Source organism: Marmota flaviventris, chromosome 18 (assembly GCF_047511675.1).
Source record: "Marmota flaviventris isolate mMarFla1 chromosome 18, mMarFla1.hap1, whole genome shotgun sequence".
Classification (NCBI taxonomy): domain Eukaryota; kingdom Metazoa; phylum Chordata; class Mammalia; order Rodentia; family Sciuridae; genus Marmota; species Marmota flaviventris.
The window spans coordinates 8,395,497-8,409,573 of NC_092515.1; the positions used below are offsets into that span (position 1 = coordinate 8,395,497).

At 41.9% G+C, this 14,077-nt stretch overlaps 1 pseudogene; it reads left to right on the forward strand.

Moving 5' to 3' along the window:
- The first annotated feature begins 710 nt into the window (after positions 1 to 710).
- On the forward strand, positions 711 to 2,630 carry LOC139702785 (GTP-binding protein 4 pseudogene; annotated as a pseudogene).
- Positions 2,631 to 14,077: the final 11,447 nt, after the last annotated feature.

Below are 14,077 nucleotides of genomic sequence, written 5' to 3' on the forward strand. Positions count from 1 at the left end.
TTTGGTCATCGCCTGGAAGTATTTCCAAGTCTCTTCAGTAAGCCCAAGCCCTGTCTCTTGAGGTGTCCCAAACTCAACCACACTGGGAAACCCAGGTTGATCCTCATTGTTGCACACCATGTGACCCTCCAGAGCTGTGAGAAAACACATTTTAATCCTATAAGTGTCTTGCTATGGCTGCCCTACCAAATAATACACAGGAGTTTGGGGGAGATTATTGAAAGATAAGGAATGAGAAAAAATGTGGACAGAAAATTACACCTAAAAGATATGTAGGGTTATGAATTAGTATAATTTAGATGTCAGAATAGAAATATTTTACAGCAGGGACCATATTGAATTTATCTAAAGATTCTTGTAGCACAGAGCTCTTTTTGAATTACAGTATTCAGGCATATTGTTTTTGACACCTGAGCATAAGAAAGCCATAGAAATTATTCAAATAATGAAGATAAAGTTGAACCAAAGAGTAACAATGAATGTGTGCACAGAAACAATTACACATTAGACAATCTAAGATATTATTTACATTCATGCAAGTGGAGTATGTTATTTATCTCTATACAATAAATTAATTCTTGTGACACATAAAATAATCATGTAATCATGTAATCATGATTTTTGGTGCTGATATTTCTGACTTCAATTCCAAATCCACCATTATTTCATTAGGTAACCTGTGACATCTCCTCATGCAAACAACTGCCAGCATGGCACACTACAACTTCACAAAGATTATGCTGGTGCTGTCCACCATGGACGTTAGCAACCTGGCATTATCAAAAACTCAACAAAAGACTCCAACAGGGCTGGGGATGTGGCTCAAGCGGTAGCACGCTCGCCTGGCATGCATGCGACCCGGGTTCGATCCTCAGCACCACATACAAACAAAGATGTTGTGCCCGCCAAAAAACTAAAAAATAAATGTTAAAAAATTCTCTCTCTCTCTCTCTCTCTCTCTCTCTCTCTCTCTCTGTCTGTCTCTCACTCTCTCTTTGAAAAAAAAAAAAAGAATCCAACAGTGATTCATAAACATTATCAAATACATTGCATTAGACATTTTTATATAAGAAAATTTGAATTTACTAAGCAGAATTACCATGACAGACTCTCACAGATTATAACAGATTTTCCCAAATTGCATTGTTGCTAAAGATCATGTACAGCTTATGAAATATGGCAATTCTCTCTATCTCTCTAAGCAGGTAAAGCATGCTGCTCTCGGGTGAATGTGCACCATTATCAAGCAGCAGAGGCAGAGTTTGGAATATTTAGAACAAGTGCATCGACATTTGTCCTGCTTGCGACCATTGACCCAAATACAAGGACTCTGCTGTTGTGTGGGTACACAAATGTTGGGAAATCCAGCTTCATCAATAAGGTGACAAGAGCAGATGTGGACACATTTAGTTGGCACATTTAGATACCCCCCCTGTAACACCATCAAAATGCAGGCTATCACAGCCCTGGCCCACCTCAGAGCTGCAGTTCTATATGTGATGGACTTGTCTGAACAGTGTGGACACAGGCTGAAAGAACAATTAAAACTCTCCCAGGATATCAGAACTCTCTTCATCAATAAGCCTCTTATAATTGTAGCAAAAAATGTGATATGAAACAAATAGCAAGACTTTCTGAAGATGATCAGAAAATATTTGTAGACTTACAAGCTAAAGAATTCCCTGTAACAGAGACCAGCACCCTGAGGAGTGCGTTATTAAAGTTAAAATAGAGTCTCGTGGCAGGCTTTTGGCACACCAAGTGGGAACCAAAATTAAAGGAAATAAAGTGAATGATGTCCTGAACAGGTGCATTTAGCTGTACCTAACAAGAGAAGACTCCTTTTATCCCAGAAGAAGTGGTGGCATACAGGAAGACATTGAAAGTTGGGGAGTCCAAGAAGGAAAAGGAACAAGATCTTGAGCTGGAAATGGGAGGTGATTATATTTTGGATCTTCAAAAATACTGGGATTTAACAAATTCATCTGAAAACTATGAAAAGATACCAGAGATTTGGGAAAGCCATAATGTAGCTGATTATATTGATCCTGCCATCATGAAGGAATTGGAAGAGTTAGAAAAAGAAGAAGAGCTAAGAACAGCTGCTGGTGAATATGATAGGGAATCTGAAAGTGAAGACAAGGAAATGGTGGAAATCAGACAACTGGCAAAACAAGTTAGAGAAAAAAAAAGAAGTTGAAAATCCTAGAATCCAAGGAAAAGGATACACAGGGACCCAGGATGCGTCAAACTGCTAAGAAGTTTCAGCAGACAGTTTCAGAGAATCAGATGCATAACCTTGGTGTTGAGGTGTTGACATGGATGATAAAGACAATGCTCACCATGCAGTCCAGGAAAGATCTTGGAGTGTCACTAGGAAGAGAAAGCAGAAAGAATCTGTTCCTCCCTCTTCTATAACCTGGAGTCAGAGCTGCTCTCGAACTCCACATCATGTTTCTGGCCTTTGGGATGTCAAGATGGTGAAGAAAGCCAAGACTATGATGAAGAATGCTCAGAAGAAAATGAACTTCTTGGAGAAGAAAGGGGAGGCAGATAGACATGTGTTTGATATGAAGCCCAAGCACTTACTCTCTGGAAAGTGGACAGGAGAGAGCATCCTGTTCAGTTGACATGGTTCGGGTAGAGTGTTGCTGTTTAATGCTTGGTTTGGAATGGTTTGTGTTCATGAAATTGGAATCATGATCTAGTAACTGAAAAGACAGCGGGAATAACTAAAGTATTTGTTTGTTTCCTGAAAACTGGATAACCATACATAGATGTGGGAAACTTTTATCACTTTAAGTTACTATAAATTTTGAAAAATGGTTTTTCTGTATTTAATGGAGTTTTTGCTTCAGAGTCACCACATAAGGTTCAGATGTCAAGTTTTCAACAACAGAATCACAAGGCATACAAAGAAACAAGAAAGTATGGCTCATTAAAGTAAAATATTGATAAAGCCATCCCTCATAACCAATGTAGTAGATAATAGACTTTCAATAGACTGCTAGGAAAGATTTGCAGAAGTAGAAAGATTTACTGGTATCACTTGGTTATTCTGATGGAGAAAACACTTCCTTTAGCAATAGGGAGGTTTGGATCATCACCCCTGAAGAACCCTTTTTTTGAAGAAAGCACTCCACTTGGTGGGCATAGTCAGAGGCGACTAGCCCTCACCTGCAGGATAGGAAGCAGATCCACTTATAAGTGTGTTAGAACCCTATGCTTAAAATACTCTCTCAAATTTTTTCTAGTCTTTTTGTACAATATATCATCGTAATCTGTCTTCAACCATTTTATCTAAAATAAATCTTCAGAAGAAAAATTTTTTTAAAAAAATGTATAACCTCTACAGGGCTTGTCTTTAAAATAGGGATAATGTTAGTTCCTTCCTCATTCTTTTATCAATACTTTCTATTATTAAGAATAAAATTCTTTTATTAATAATAATACAATTATGTATTGAATATATATGTCTGTTGCTGTTCAAAACACTAAATATTTGGCAATTTGAGAGGAACATATTCTGACTTTCAATATATTAGAAATCTATTCCACACTTACACGTGAAAATGTAAATACATAGAACTCATCTAACCCAATAACTTCTAGGAAGGAGATGTACAGTTATGAAATGGGTAGAAAAGGCATACATCATTGAGAAGATTCTGCTGGAGTCAGATCTTGGAAGGACCCAGAGAAGCAGTGGTGATATCCATGAGGACAGCACTCCAGGCGGAAGCAACATGAAATGCAAACAGAGGAGTGGGGCAGGTTGTCTGTGTCTGAGCTCAAAATCAAAAGAGCAAGTGCAAGGAGTGGAGGACGCAAATAGATAACCACACAGGAGAGGGTCGGAAAACACCAGGAACCCAATCACCTAGGACCTAAAAGGGCATGCACTAAAACCGGAAGTCTGGGAGACTCGGAGCCGGAAGTGGCTGGATCCCACGGATTCTGGGAGAGATCAAGATGGCTGCCGTGCGGAGGCGGAGAGCTTCTGAAAAGCAGTCAAAAGCAGAAGACCAGTTTTACTCCAAAAGACAACCAGGTCAGAAATGCTGTTTTCTTAACACACGTGGCAGATATAGAGGTCGGAGAAGTTGACAGAAGATGTGGCCGCCATCATTAAGGACACATAGTGTGTGGGCTGGGCCAGGAGAGACTAGAGGGAAGGCAGGAAATCATTTCCAGGTGGGTAAAGTATGAAAGGGTGTGATGATCAGGCGGCTCCCTGGTGAGCCCTGGAGGTTCTGCTATTAGCCCCAGTGTCCTTCCCAGGTGATGGCAAGATACATCAGGGAGATGTGCTGGGGTCAGACCTGTGGGTAGCTCTCATCTGAGTCTCAGCTTCGTGTTTGCCAGGCATCTGTGGGGACTGGGAGAATCACTTCACAGTTGCCCAAGCTGAAGCCTTTGATAAAATATAGGAGAAGATGAAAGGTCTTCCTAAGGGGCTGTTCCCCTGGGAATAATGTCCAAACTTTTGGATCTTACACATGTACTGATGCCGGTCTTCCTTCCTCCCAGGGGTGCTTTACCACTGAGCCAGATCCCCAGCCCTTTTTTGTATTTTATTTAGAGATAGGGTCTCCCTGAGTTGCTTAGGACTTCCCTAAGTTGCCGAGACTGGTTTTGAACTTGTGATCCTCTTGCCCTTGCTTCCTGAGTGGCTGGGATTATGGGCAGGTGCCACTACACCCAGCCTCTGATGATTATTCTTTTTCCTTTTAAATGTGCATGACATGTGGTCATGGTATAAAATCTGTTACATCATCCTCGAGCCTTGGATTATAAAAATTTTGCTTCCTTGCTCAATTACTGATTACAAAATGCCAGGGTACCCCTATTCACATGATGGTTTCCTAGATTTTTTTAATTGAAATGTTTCAAATATATTAAAGGATTTATAAATAATAGGAATATTACCTACTACTGTATCAGATTTTTAAAATAAGAAATAATATCTATAGCAGTTAAGGCTCCTTTCCTTTGAATCACATGTGTCTCCACAATTGATTGTTATTCTATCTTGAGAAATACAATTTTTATCTCCTGCTGGATTTGACTATAAACAGTAAATAGTATTTATGGAGCTTTCAAAACTGATATGCATGGAGAATTGTGCAATCTATTCATCAATTCACATTTCAACAATGCCACCTGTGGCTGATATCATCCATGCTGATATATAAAGACTGCTTGAGAATTATATTGAGACTTAAGACATGATTTTATTACCTGTTCTTCTGCGAAGGACCCTGGGTTTCTCCGTCACCAATTTTCTCTTATTTCAAGTACTACTTTGAGGGTGGGACTGAATATAAACAAAGATAAGGCTTTTGCTAGCAGGTACCTCTAGAAACAAACATGACTGTTCACCTGTTGGCCTCTTGCCAAATTATCTCCAATGATTTGCAACCAAAGAAAGCATAAATAACCCTCTGGATTCATTTGCTTTTATTTAACTTTAGTATTGCTACTGCTACTATTATTGTTATAACCAGACAAAATATTTTTTCACTAGACAGTCATCAACAAACAGATGAGAAACTCAAATTCATCTCTCAATGATTTTAACATTCACTAATTTGGGAGATCATGCAGTGAGCATTATATTATTAGTCTTTGAGTAATTTTGCTGAAGATAGTGCCTCTGGTGTGTGTATTATATCATGATAATGATTGCCCAGGTTTCTTTGAAGGAACTTAAAGATGACAGTTGCTGAAAGCACTAAATCTACTTTGGCCTGCAAATTGTTGATGGGTGACCAACAGAATTGAAAACTTTACCATCTCTTCCCTTCAGAGTGTTCCTGTCTCCTTTCCTACCTGAAACCATTGGTCCAATTTCTGATCACCTCTCTATGTAGACAATAATATTTATCAAATGGTTCACCCAGAGTTGTTCTGCAACATTAATTTGAACTAAACCTATGTAATATACCTCCTCCTCATGAAGGCTGAATATACCAAGATGAGAGTAATTAAGACAGTGTCCTGTTCTGGGCCATGGGAGTGGCACCTAGAAGTCTCCAGTCATCGATTCTTTCCTGCCCATTCTCCCTCTGCTCCTTCTTTCCCTCTCTGTCTAACCATTTAGCATAATGGAGCTCCCTAGGATGGCCTCGTTGGTGATAGCCTCCCATCCTTTAGGTTTGCTACCTTCCCAAATAAATCTTTCTCCTTGCCCCAAGAGCTTGGCCTCAAAACCTTGACATTTCAAGTGAGAAGTAAATGAACTTGGTTCAGAGCTAGTTCTGCTGTCAATTAGTGAAGACATTCCCTCTTTAAGAACTTTCTACCATTCTCAGTTGTTAGTCGCACACGACCCTGGAGTTTGAGTGCCTTGTGGTGATCTTGCACATGTGTTGTTGAGGATGTGAGCAGAGGTTCTCATTGCAGCCTTGCAGGATATTCCAGGCTCCTTTTGCCCCCCATGTGTTCCATCCAGGTTTCCAGTTCTGAGAAGTAAGAGCTGGCTCCATGCAGAATGTCTTGTTTTATGCAGTTTTCCCAAAGTGTCACTCATGGAATTCATCTTAGGTAAATTAAACAAGACATATAAAGACTTTTTTCTTGACAATACAGATCATGCAGTGATTATGGCTGCTTAAAACAAGGGATGATCCACCAGTTCACACATCATCTGTGTATGTGTGTGTGTGTGTGTGTGTGTGTGTGTGTCTCCACATCTCCTATCTTAACAATTAGCAGCTCAGATTTGAGAGAAGCAACAAATATTTCTAATTACCCCACAAATTTTGGATCTTCCAACAGCAGGACATGATTTAGAAACCTACACAACCAAAGTTAGAAGCCAAGAAAAATAAACATAAATGAAGATGAAATTAAAAGCAGAGCCAGAGAAAATACCACCAAAAATAGCACAACTTAATCATTATTTGTCAAATGAACAGACCACGCCTTCCTTGTAGGTTTGGGGGAGGAATTTGAGATTTAATGTGGAAAGAGCATTTAGGCCCAAGCTACTGAGTTATCAAAAAGAATGGCTGTTGCTGTCCCTGAGTTTAATGTCAGTGACCTGCTTTGAAATTATCATAAGTCATTTCTGATGTTCATAATTCTCTCTGGAGCCATCTAATTGATGGCAGCTTGGCTAGATATAAATTGTTGGCTCACAATATTTGTATGAGTAGTTTTATAACATTTCATTCATTCTTTACTGTCACTGAATGTTTCTATGAAGTCTGATAAATTCCTCTAATAGTTGAATGTCCATAAAGTAATGAATGCAGAAAAAAGTGTGGAATCCATTCAGTCATAAGAAACTATTCATGCTGTCATTGATGGCAACATGGATAGACTTGTATGATATTATAAGTGAATTAGACCAGCCACAGAAAGACCCATACCATATCTTTAACTCATAGGAGGAATCTAGAATAGTCTACCTCAATGACAAGAGATCAGAACTGTGGGAGGCCATCCTCGCATGTGATTTGAGTTACTTTCCTGGCTGGGCAAGAGGCTCTTAGGCACATCTTGTGTCCAGAGCTTTCCCCACACTTCTCAGGTCCGAGGGCTTGTCTGTGTGGAGGCGAGTCTGATCACTACCCCAAAGACCCAATCGTCATCCCTGACCTTGGGATGCTGCCCCCCTTAATCTTCATTGGATGGGATTTTCCCCAGAATTTGTTGTTCCCCAATAAAAGTTCACTCCTTGGTGTGTTCTCTCTCACTCACTAGCCTCTTCAGTAAACCTTGCTACCACATTAGGTGGCTGGAGGCTGGAGCTAGGAGAAGCAATCCTGGAGGTAATTAGAGTATTGTCTCTTTAATTCAAAACTCCCTAGAGGTTTCTCACATTTTGAACCTTCATTCATGAAGCCAGTGCTGTTTGAGAGCTAAACAGAACAGAGTTCAGCCTTGGAGGGTAGGAAGGAGTGGCAAGAGGTTAGCTCATGGGTACAATGTCAGAGTAAGATAGGCAGAATAAGTTCTGGTGTTCTATGGCAGTGCGTTACTCTCATTAATTGCAATGCATCATGTGCCTTGAAATAGAGGTAAATATTGTAAACAAACTTTTTGTCATTTGTTCAAGCAATTTAGTTGCTTCAGATTACATAGTTTCCCTTGGATATGAATCATCACTGACTATTTGGGGTTCATATTGCCACTTACATGGAATACCCTATACATGTGTCAATTGAAGCCTTCCGTTATTAGAATGTAGTTTTCCTTGTTCATTTCAGGCAATGTTTTACCTTACTGGGGATAGAGTATTACATGAAGCCAAGTCCCCACCATCCCAGAATATGCAGTGTAGTTAGGGAGAAAGGTATGAACTCACACATTCACAGATGTGTATATAAATGTAGGTGAGGATATGAATATGGAGTAACAAGTCAGGCAGAGATAATTACTGTGGAATATTAAGGCGGGGAGATGGAGTTGTCAGAGTTGCCATGTTAGAGTGATGAGAAGGGCCCTTCTGAGCCAGTCATGTGGCTTCCCAGAGACCTGAGGAAGGTTGGAAGGGAGGGAGTTCTGCACCCCATCTTTCAGGAGTGCTTCCTGGTAGACAGAGCCCAAGTGTAAATGACATGAGGTCTGATGGGGTTTGGGATGTGTGTGGATTGACAGAAAGTCTGTGTGGTCGACTGCTCAGCTCTAGGGGCATTTTGTATTGGCAGCTCTAGCTGACTAACACAGTTTCCAGAATATTCTGTCTTACCTACATTATTCAACTTTTATACATGACAAAACTTAGCCAGGTGTGATGGCACAGGTTTATATCCCGGGTACAATAGGAAGTGTTTATAGGCTATACTATAGGAAGTGTTTGAGGCCAGCCTGGGTAATGTAATGAGACCCTGTCTTAAATATAAATACTGCTGAGAATGTAACTCTGGTACATCTCCTGCCTAAAATGCATGAGGTTCTGGGTTTAATCACCAGTAATTAAAAAAAAATTCCCATGAAAGTTAAACACCTGTTTTTTTCTTCTGCCATGAGCCTATGAGCAAAGATATCAAATAACCCCTGTGTCAGAGAGTCCATTAGCTAATGTGCCCACTAGAAAGGGCAAAGTCAAGGATTTGAAGGTCAGTCCATCTGATGATAATGCTCATATGTTGTCCATGTCCAGAGCTGGCATTGCAAGTTGGTATTCTAAATGGAAACCCAATGCAAGTACATTCACTTTCTCAGAAGATTAAAAAAGTGAGCCCTGCAGGATTCCTCTCTGTCAGAATCAACAGCAGTTTTCACTGGCCTGTGAGCGGTGCTTTCACGTGGAAGCTTTGAACTGCAAGTGCTGCTCGGTCACTTGGCAGGTTGATGAACTCGGGACTTTACTTTCAATCTTTCCCACCCAGGACTGTTGGCTACAATCCAATTGTGGTTCTGAAAATCATTTTTTCACAGATGGCCAAGCACCTTCGTACTTCATAACTGTTAAATTGAGCAGTAAAGGAATAATGGGTTCTCTCTTATGTCTACCCCAGTGCATCCAGAAGGTAGGATGTCCTGGCTTCTGCTCACAGTGTCCTGGACCTGCGATTAGTGTACAGCATGGACAAATCTCTAGAACCAACATTTACATATTTATCACAACTTCCATACCTCATGGACATTCAAGGATATAACTGCCCATTATCTTTGGGAGACATCATGGCTAGAATTAAGAACATTAAGAGAGTATTCAGGAATGAAGGAAGATAGGCAAACAAGTCAAAGATGGACTATCTCACTTAATAAGTAACAGGAGATCAACTACTTGCCACAAGTATTACTTTGAAATGAGAGATACTGAAAGACCACTTCCATTCCCTTAGATGTGTGCATCTTGGATTGTAATTGTTCTGGATCCCGTATTGTGTTGTGATGGAAAATAGTAACCTGGAATTAACTGAAAGAAGAAAAACATGCAGCATCCATTGGGCTCTCAGCTGGATTCTTCTAGCCCAAATATTTTTAGCGAGTAAAAGAAATTGAGTGATTTCTGTCTTTGGGATGGGTATTGCTTGTCTTCTACTCATGTAGACTGACTTGGTCCACAGTAAACACTGAATCAATGTTTTCAATTGGATGAAGGCTTAGTCCTGACGACCCTAAAGAAACCAGGCTTCCTAGGAATGCTCAGGCTGTAGGGCCTCACTCACCATGCGGTGGAGTACACCAGGGACTGAACTCGGAGTTCTGCATGCCTCCTTGCTCTCCACCTCCAGAATAGACCCTTAGGCTCACAAATGATGCTTCCATTCTGAGCCTCAGCTTCCCCAGAGGAACTCGGGGTGCAATTCACATGGGAGGATATCATGCTGAGATTTTTAGGAGCTCATGTGTGCAGAGCATGGATGCCACCCTGGGGCTCACTCATGACTGACGGGAATCCCCCTTACCCACTGAGACCCTGGAGGCTTGTGAAGACCATCTGTTAATAAGAGCAAAATAAGAGCATATGGGTTGGAAGTCTTGGGTTCCCCAGTTTCCTTGCCTTTAACAAAGTTCTCCATTTCTGCTCTATACATGGTGGGATATGAGGCATAACTGGAAAAATGTCTGAGAAGCAAAATCATAGTGTTAAATGTGTTATTGCACATGATTCATCACTTATAATTTTATAATTAAAATATGAGGTAATGATTTTACATTGCTAAGAACTTATGTATATATATTTTGATAATCTAAGCATACACATTTAAATAAGTTTTCCAAATGCTTTAATGTACATTGAAATGACTAACACATGTTATTATTTTATTAATTTTTTCATTAAAAGTTCAAATTACATTGAATTTTATCTCAAATAAATTAAAGGTTTTCAAGAAAAAAAAAAACTAAAAATAAAATATTAAAAAATTCTCTCTCTCACTCTGAAAAAAAAAAAATGCCACTGGGCCATCCAGGTAGCTTCTGTGTTTCCCAGACTGCAATCCCAATTAGCCCCTAGGGAATGCAATAACCATTCTTTTAGACATCACCAAAAGTTGTGTGTGCATAAGTGATGCCTGTGCCTTCTCCCCAGCAGTTCAGGTGACACCTTTTTTTTCTCTTTTTGGTACTGGGGATTGAACCCAGGGGCACTCGCCCACTAAGCCCATCCCCAGCCCTAGTTTGTGTTTTATTTAGAGATGGGGTCTCACTGAGTTGCTTAGTGCCTCGCTTTTGCTGAGGCTGCCTTTGAACTCCAAAATCCTCCTGCCTCAGCCTCCAGAGCCGCTGGGATTACAGGCCTGAGCCACTGGGCAAGGCTGCCCAGGTCAAGTCTATTCCACACCCTCCCCCAGAACTTTCTTATTGGCACTGGGGATGGAGCCCAGGGCCCTGGACCTGCCAGGAAAGTGCTCTATCACTGAGCCACTCCAGAACACCCATTCATATCTGGATGAACACAGGGGTTTCCCTACCCTTTGGTCTTATGCATAATGCTGCTATGAACCCAGTGTGGTGGCACACACCTGAAATCCCAGAGGTTTGGGAGGCTGGAGCAGGAGGATCACAGATTTGAAACCAGCCTCAGCAACTTAGTGAGGTCCTAAGCAACTCCATGAGACCCTGTCTCTAAATCAAATTTTAAAAAAGGAGGGGGCACTGGGGATGTGTCCAGTTATTAAGTGCCCCTGGGTTCAATCCTCAATAGAAGAAAAGAGGCTTTTGTGAGCATAAGTGTAATATGATTGCTTTTGGTATTACATTGGAGATATTTCCTAGAAGTGGAAGTGAGTTAGGATAGAAGAAACAAAAAGTAAGCTGGATTCTCAAAAATCTGCTGAACTTGGTCTCCTGATGAAAGCCTTATGCATGTGACTAAGGTCAACCCAGTGGGAAGTGCAGCTCAATTTTGTTCAGTTTCTCAGGCTCCTGAGCATTGTATTCAAAGCAGAGATGTGACACCACAGGGCAGTGCCATTAAATGGAGCATCACTGCTTCCCTGGGGCAAGGACGACCTCTGGCCTCCTCTGCCTCCCTGCCCTGCTCTGATGAAACACCACCTTCTCTCCAAGAGGAACTTGGGTAAATTCTGCAGGTTCCTGGAAAAGGAAAATTGTGCAGATCTTGAAAAACCGGCCTCTGCCTCAGAGCAAAGCCTTCCAAGGAAGGGACATGACCTTTTTCCTTGGAAAGACCCACAGAGCACTCCTAGGCACATTCCCACCCTGCTGAGTTGTTTATCTACAAATAACAGGAGAGATCTGCTGTGCCAGGTGTCCCTGACTCAGGCTAGGTGGGGACCCATAGCATCCCCCTAGCAGCCACCAATCAGCATGAGACAGGGAAATACCTGGGATGCCAGATGACCCTCCCAGTGGTTTATGATGTTGGGAAAACATGTAGTTCAGCATGAACACCCCCTTGGCTTAAACCAATCAGTTCAAATGAATCCCCCTCTTGTAGTAACCTATCACCCTTACCCAACTTGTTCCCACCAGTGAATGTGCTAATCATGTTTTAGAGTTAGTTATTTGATTTTTCCTGTGGTGTGTGATGATTTGCTAAGAGATGCTATGATGTATGTGGAGATCCCTGCCTTCCCCAAAGAGTGTATAAAACTGCTGCAAACCCTGGGCTTGGGGCCTCTCAGTGTCACCAGCTGCTGTGTGTGCACGCGGAGGAAACTCGCAATAAACACCTGTTTGCTGCTTACATCGATCTTGGTCTCTGGTGGTCTTTTGGGGGTCCTGAATTCGAGCATAACAACCTGTGCAAATTCTGCAGATCCTTTTTGTCTGTGCAGAGGTTATAGAGTTTATTTGTTTGAGATTATATAGTTTAGTGGTGTGAAAGAGAATAGAAAAGCCATCAGAGTCCTTTTACATGTGACATTGTTCATGTTGGTTTTTCTACATATGTGAGCGTTTTAAATAGAAAAGGAGAGAGCTCTGAGTTCTATGGGAAGTCAGTGTCCTTAGGAGACTGTCCTTGCTTCCTTGCACCTTAGGACCCCCAGAACCTAGAGATTCCCCAGGGAAAAAGGATTCTGAGCAGTGGTGACAACTTCAGCTTTGCACAGCGTAAGTGGGGGACAATAACTAAGGGGGACACTCGCAGCTCTGGAGGAAGCCACATACCATTCGAATCTAAGAGTACCATATTAGCTTCCTGTGGCTGCCATAACCAATGACCACAAACCCAGGGACTTCAAACAACAGGTCCTTACTGCTGCTCCCTCCACAGTCCAGAATCAAGGTGCCAGGTGCTCCAGGGTGGATGCTCTAGAGCAGAATCTGTCCTGGACTCTCCCACGGCCCAGTGGCTTCAGAAATTCCTTAACATGCCTGCGTCCCCTCGGGCTTTGCCTGCAACTTCACAAGGACTTCTTCATCTATGTGTCTTCTGTCCCTCACAAAGACATTTGTCATTGAATTTAGGGACACCAGGGAATCCATCACCGTCTCCTCTCAAGGTGTTCAACTTGATGACATCTGCAAAGACTCTTTCCCAAATGAGATCCCATTGGGAGGTTTCAGAGGTCAGGAGGAGGACACCTTTTGCTGACCCCCATTCCACACACTGTCAGCCATCTCTGGAGTGATCCTCTCTGGGTTCCAGTCCCAGATCTGCCACTTGGCAGAGATCAGCGCATGGCTGAATACAACCCTTAACCACTCTACGGCCCGGTGTTTCTCCCTCTAAAGTAAAGAACTAGATTGGTCCTGAGCATGCTGCCGCCATTTATAAAACGGATCATTGGCACATGTGTTAGGTGCTTTTTGTTTTATTTTTAGCTGTAGGTGGACACAATACCTTATTTCGCAGGACCTCACATGTGCTAGGCGAGTGCTCTACCGCTGAGCCACAACCCCAGCCCCACGTGTTAGTTTTTTGACGCTGTGAGCAAAATACATGACAAGAACAACTTAGAGGAATAAAAGTTTATTCTTGTTCACTGCTCCAGGGGTTCAGTCCGTGGTGGGCCGAGTCCCCTGCTATGGGCCCAGGGAAGCAGAACATCCTGGGGTAAGGGCTTGGGGCGGGGAGCCCTGCTCCGTTCACAACAGCCAGGAAGCAGAGGAGAGCAGATATTTCTTGGAATATTCCTAAAGTCAGTAGACGGCACGCTCGGGGCCTAGCGCCCTTTGGTGTCTAGTGTGGACCCTGAAACCATTA